The 7,097-nt window shown below is 40.7% G+C and overlaps 1 pseudogene; it reads left to right on the top strand.

The window, feature by feature from the left end:
- Window positions 1-3,255: 3,255 nt before the first annotated feature.
- LOC147449781 (subtilisin-like protease SBT1.7) lies at window positions 3,256-5,942 on the top strand (annotated as a pseudogene).
- The last annotated feature ends 1,155 nt before the right edge of the window (window positions 5,943-7,097 follow it).

Genomic DNA, 7,097 nt, shown 5'->3' with positions numbered 1-7,097 from the left:
CCCTCCAAAAATCAAAGACCAAGAAGAGGTGCTACAACCCGAAGCTATCCTTCGGCATGAAGACAAGGTACTACGACATGGCAAGATTATCCGATTGTATCTTATTAAGTTAAAAAATTATTCTTTGAAGATGCTATATGGATGCAAGGAATATAGGTTAAGGATAGTATGAACCTTGTCAATGCTTACAGTGCTATATTAGAGTAAGCAAATGTACATGTTTCTTTTAAATGACCAATGTTTTTGTCTTATAAGACTAATTCTCTTTTTATTGTGTACAACTTTAAGTAGTATGCATGCTTAGAATCGTGTTTGTGATGACGACGTCTCTCAAATACCAAGTAGAATTTGTCACTCTACTTTCGGAGAATGAAATGGACTAAATAGCAGACATGCTTACGAAAGCTACGTCTCCAAAGCACCAAATGGATTAGTCATCCATCTTGGAATGATATTGTAGGGTAAAAAGGGATCCTCTACCCACTAAGAAACATCGACTAATGACTAAGGTTTTATCTCTTCTACCTCATAGTCGAGGACGACTATGATTACAAGAGAGAGGTATTGTCATAAAATCTAATATGTAACCAACCCAAATGATTTTCTCATATTAAACTGATCATTTAATGCGGTAGAATAAATAGGAACAAGGGTTAGAATATAGACATGTGCTTATGGATCTGTCTCAACATGGGGCCAAGGTTAAAGGGGTTCAAATGAGAGATGGTACGTCAAAGAGCAATGATACCTAATGGAGCTTAAAGACCTTAAGGTTATCTTCATTAAAGACCTCCAAAGGTTAGTGTTAAAAATTCCTTTGACCTTAGGCAAGCTAGGGTTGTGCTTGAGGTGGGAACCCGGCCCAAGATTAAGGTGCTTGTTGTGCTTGTTGACTAAGGTGCTTGTCGTGCTTCCTGACTAAGGTGCTTGTCGTGCTTGATGACTAAGGTGCTTGTTGTTCTTGAGGTGCTAGGGCTAAGCTTGAAATGGGAACCTTCTCGAGGCTTGATAGAGTCGAGGTTGAAGTGACAACCTTCCCCAAGCTTGAAGGGTTCAAGGTGTTCCCAAAAGTCAACATGATCCCTACTCAAGGGGGCGAGCCCTCATTGTAAGAGCTAGAGAGAGAACACACACACCCTCACACAAGTCAAGCTTTTCCTTTACTAGGACACTTGTCAAGGTCCTCTTCATGTTTCCCTCATGGTGTGCCTAAAGCCTATTGGTTGGCCTCTCAAGGGGTCCAATGATAATTTAGCTAATTTATTTAATTGATTATGCATTTATCAAGTCCTCTCTCTCAAAGGGGAAAGGGGGACACTTGTCCCAAGGCTAGCATCATTGCTTGATATGCACCCTGCATGTGATTGGCTAGGCTTGTAGGGGTCCAATCATCTTCTAGCATGAGCTACAAAGGGGGGTCGACCAAGGAAGCTAGGGGCTAGCTTGGGTGGTATACTCTCCCCCCCCCCACACACACACACACAAACACACTCTCATTGTGTGAAGTGAAAAGTGCAAGGGCTCCATCTCCTTCTCCAAGCTTGTTGAGAAGTTGAGAGTCACACCAACACTCTTGGTTATGGAATGCAAATCCAACCAAGAGTCATGCTTCAATGCTTAAGCTTGCCATCTTCTTCATCTTCATTACTATGTTATTATGCTACGCTAAGCAAGAAGAGTGATGATAAGTGAGGAACTATTTCTTTCTCCTGTGAATGCTTCTTCTTCCTCTTCCCTACCCTCATTCCCCGCTAGATCTTTCCACCTTTGAAGGTGTTTGAGGCCTTGGGACTGAGGCAGGGGATGGTTAATGCTTTTACAAAGATTATGTTATGCTCGTGATGCATGAAGCTTTCCATCTTCATTGCATCACCTAGGTCACAAGGAACACAAAGATTGTATTGTACCAAGTCTCTCTTGATGGGAGAATCTATTATACAAAAGCCTATTGGAGGGGGGGTCTGCTCCACATAAATATGGTCCTTAAATGTTGTCAAGTTCTCTAACTCTCTCTCTTGCAAAAGTATTGTTCATGCCGAGATGATTAAATGTATGGTTATGTTGCTACCGCTAATTAAGTTTGCCCTCTATGTTCTCAAAGTATCCTGACAAAAATGCTCACTCTAATTTTGCGAGCTCTAGCGCGACCCTGAGTTATCTTGGGGCCATTTTGAGGTTTGGGATGACCTTACTATCTACAAAGTAAGGAATATAAAGTCGAGAGAAGCATTTTTGCGGTGATAGGCATTTCTTTATAAGATTCTTGTCTTTCTCGCCAAATTTTCTACCCTATTAGCGAGCTTATCAAAGGAAGACACTTGAGTGCACTCTGACTGCGTTTTTGATGAAGGTTTTAACTTCATTAAATTAGACCAAATCATATTCCACTTGTTAAAGAAAATTTAGATTACATAAGGGATACAATTTATAATGGCTTCAAAAAAATTAAATTCACTATCTTACATAGTGTCACTAAACTCTACCTACGTAGTGAAAGAAAATTCTAAGGAGAAAGAAACTCTAAAAAAAAGGTAAAGAAGAAGAAATGCACACTCGACCACTTTTTTTTACAAGGAGATGAAAAGTCTTTTGACTTTCCATTTTATGGGGCTTTTCATTTCCTAAACTCACCCTTCACTTATTCATTTGAGATGTTTTGAAAAGATTTTTACTTGGTGAGGCTAATGTCCTTTTTGAATTCCTCCACAGAAGACTGAGCCACGTAGAGGGGCAAATTCGCTATACGTAATTACTTCGTCAGCCCAAAAGCTTTTTTTTGTTTTGAAAGGAGATTCATAATCCCAGAATGCACAATCAAGAAATGGCCGAAGTTGGAAAGCGCTAGCCTTGAAGAGAAGAGCCTTTTAGGGCAGGGTGCTCCTTGCATTCTTGTCCAAAGCTTCGTAAAAGCAGCACTAGCAATCAAAACTTCTGAAGCAGGGAAACATAGGTGAGAGAGGAAAGAGAAAACTGCTCCCCTCATCATCATGCGTACATATAGTGAGGAATACATGGAATACATTAATAGCAGGTTATAGTCAGTATGGTTGCTAGCTCAAAACTCTGGATCTTTTTTATAGAATGCAAGTCAATAGTACATAGCCAAATGATGTTCTCCTTGCATCCATAAGATTAGTACAAATCCAGATGATGTTCTCCTTGCATCCATAAGAGCATCTAGGGATACAGGATTTATCGAGAATGTGACACTCTAGACTTGACTCGAAGTTCTCGATACAAGACATGCTTATTAGTATGTATGTCGAATGTGAAGCCTTGGATGATGGTTGCAGGTTGACTGACATGATACCTGCAAGGAGTTTATCTGCATGGAATGCTATCTTCGTATTTAATATCTAGCATCAGATGGCAGATGTTTCCTTCATTGTGAATGTTTTGAAAGCATGTACCAAGCTACAAGATTCATGTCAAGGCCAATTAATGCATACATGGATCTTTTGTTATGAGTTGCAAGGGACATTGACCATTCCTGGTGGAAGGGTTTATGTGAATCATCACCTAGCTTCAGTTCCTCCCGTTGCAACTGCAAGCTCATCAGTGCACACACTTTCATCCATGGCCCTTCAAGGTCGTGGTTTCTAACTCACTCGTTGGCAACGTTGGATTCCCATCCCCCTGAGACAATCATGGGCATGGTACACACACGTCCTCCATCGCCGCTGGCATGTTTGTACCTGATGCTAGCCTCTCTGGTGCTGCGATTGGCACCACTTCTGGCATGGCACCACATGCACGCATTGCAATGTACAAAGTCTACTGGAATTTGTCTTGCTTTAACTCTGGTATAATTCTTGCGGGGTTCGACGCAGCCATTCTCAATGATGTGGATGTCATCTCTGTGTCTATTGGTGGCACAATAGCACGTCCATTCTACAACAAAGATGCGATTGTGATAGGTGCATCCTCTGCAATGGAAAATGTCGACAAGTAATGCTAGACCAACACTTGGAGGAAGCACTAAGTGTGGCTCCGTGGATATTCAGCATTGCTGCAAGCTCACTTGACAGAGAATTCCCGGCCCCAGTAGTCTTGGGTAATGGAAAGGAGTACAAGGGCATGTACATCTAGCATACCAAAGTAAGGGACGACCTACTGGTCTATGCAGGCAGTGGTGGTGTCGGGTGGCAATGCATCTCTTGCCCGGAAGTGTATGTCTTCAGATGTGCTCTCATCTAATGCAGTCAAGGGGAAGAGAGTGCTATGTGCTGATCATGATGGAAAAAATGAGGAATCAAATGGGTTTGCATTTGTCTTTAAAGCCGGTGGTATCGGCATGATTCTCGGCAATGGTGTTTCCAAAGGTGACGACCTTACCTCTTTAGGTCACCACATTCTCCCCGCTACCTTGGTTGGGCACTCTTCGGTGAAGGAGATCCTGCAATACATAAAGTCAACCAAGAATCCAATAGCTCATGTACAGTTTCTAGGAACTAAACTTGGAATTAGGCCAACTCCAATGATGGCTGCATTCTCTTCATGCGGTACTAACCACCTAACATTTTGAATCCTATCATCACTGCTCCTGGCGCCAACATCCTTGCTGCATGGATAGGATTTCAAGCACCTTTAGTATTAGCTAAAGACAGAAGGAGAGAGGATTTCACTATCCTGTCGAGCACGTCGATGTCATGCCCACATGTGGCAAGTGTGACAGCACTTCTCAAGGCTATCCCACATGAATCGCGGCAGCAATACGATCTGTACTTATGGCAATGGCAAAGGTGACGGACAACACAGGACTGGCAATAGCAAATGCCTGGATTGGAACCACAACAGATATGACTGCTTAAGGTGTATGCCACATCGATCCAAGCATGGCTCCAAGACTACACCGACTTTCTGTGTAGTCAAAACTATACAGGGTGTGTTTTTGGGTGCAGGTATCCACAATAGAGAAAGAAGTCCAAACAAAATGGGCGATTTAAACTACCCTTCATGAATGAGGGCAACACATTTGAGGCTACATTCACAAGGACACTAACAAATAGTGAGAAGAAGGAAAGGTTTGCTAGAAGCATGGCAATTATGAACACATAGATCGAAGGGGGAACAATCGAGATGCAACCTCGACTTCAACTCGACAACACTTCAAGGTCCGTTATCTGCATCCAATCTCTCCATGCCTACGCTTTTGCATAGTTCAACACATAGAACATAAAGTTAGATGTGCTTTGCTTTAGCTTAATCAATATCCTCTATCTTTTGCATGTCTTGACTCTTGTTTTGTGTCTGATAGAGAGTACTATATTCACAACACTGCCGTTTTGATTGCACAGGCACGACTCCAGCTCGACAACATTACAAGGTCCGTTATCTAGATCTAATTTCCTGTGCTCAAACGTGTGCTTGGCGCAACACATAAATGCTACGGGGCAGGGCACTACTTCCGTTTCTTATTATTTCTGGAGAGACCACAGTGCCAACTCTCCACCATACTTTTGTATGGCACTTCTGCATGACGTGCGCTATATACTTAGCATTTTCAACCTGTGGTGCTTATTGGAAGACGAAATGTTTAACTATTCACATTGCTTTTTTGTAGGTCAACTCAACGATCATCGTGAAGCTTGCGCAATCGAAAAGCACCTGTGAAGCATTGCAGGTAAGTAAAGCACTTCATTTCTAATTGCCATACTATATATGTCCTCATTCTCCCATACTAGGTCTCAATATGAGGTAGGCCCACTGAGCAAGACTAGTTATTTTTCCAAACTAGGGGGCTGAACTGAGCTCTTTTTGTCATTTTTTCATTTTCTACTTCGTAGCATTGTACATTTTAATTATTTTTCACATTCCATAGGCTCTTAAGTACATTTATAAGTTCACCTTGTAATATGATCTCAAAATTTGGACAGGAGTTTTCCTTTTCCTCTTTCCTCTCAAGTGATAGTCATATCTATACTATGTATGAAGCAGCTTAAATTTTTCAAGGAAGGAGAGACACTCCATGTGTCACTCAGTCCTTTACTTAAGAGAAAACCTCTGTTCTAAAAGGCAAAAGTAAAGGGCAGGAAGATTCAAAATGCAAAAAGTGAATAGTAATATTGGAGGAAATGAAAAGACTTTTGGGAATGGAAAATCGAAGACTTTCTCCTTTACACAGAGTAATTTTACCAATTGAAGTACACATAACAAAAAGACTTTTGAAATTGTAAAGTCAAAAGACTTTCTACTTTACATAAAGTAAATGTTTCAGCTTAAGTGCACATAACAAAAAATTGACAATTGTTGTGGATATTTTATTATCTAATGAAAATATAATTTTTAAGGATAAATTTGGCTTTTTCTTTTCAAAGGGTTTTTTTTAAGACCAATAATGCTATCTTTTAGAAAACTTTCCAAGTGTATTTTCAAATAAAAAAATTTGGCCACACTTACAATAGTGAGTGAATGTATTTAAATCTTAAAGAAATTACAAAACGGCCTCAGGCTCAATCCGAGCCTTGAGGTACTAAAGATTACACATTTGTCCTTTCCCTGAGGCTACCAAGAACATAGTAGGTGTACTATAATAACAAAAGTTTACTTATTGCAGCTTGCCACCACGGCATGGGTAGCCCTATACCAGTGTATTTTGGAAACAACAAGTGTAATTTCAAAATTTTAAAAATAACTATAAAGAGACACTCTATAACCTTTCTTAAAGTGCTTGAAAAATTGTTGAACATTTGGGCACCTGTGTTGTTGTCCCTTCTCTCCCAACTTATCGATTACTATAGTGAGTGTGTGTCTGTATATACATGCACATGATAGAGACATTAATGAAAACTCAAACATTGAGTGTATTTTTATGAAGAGAGGAGGGCTTGCCTACTTGCCTACTTATGACAAAGCGCGGCCATCCATGGGTAGCTATGAATGCAACTTAAATATGTCACCGGAGAGTCGGAGAGAGAGAGAGAGAGAGAGAGAGAGAGAGAGAGAGAGTTGACACAGAGAGGAGTTTTGTGAATATTCCATTATTAGATTTAGCAGGAGTACATTTGCTAGTGTGAATCACCTTTTGGGATGGTTGATAGGCCAATTTCAACACACACAGATTTAGCAGGAGTACATTTACTTGTGTGAATCACCTT

This window comes from Adiantum capillus-veneris, chromosome 10, assembly GCF_014529385.1.
Source record: "Adiantum capillus-veneris isolate H3 chromosome 10, ASM1452938v2, whole genome shotgun sequence".
Taxonomy (NCBI): domain Eukaryota; kingdom Viridiplantae; phylum Streptophyta; class Polypodiopsida; order Polypodiales; family Pteridaceae; genus Adiantum; species Adiantum capillus-veneris.
Note: the sequence above shows the minus strand (reverse complement) of the source record. Positions and strands in the feature narration are given on the sequence as shown.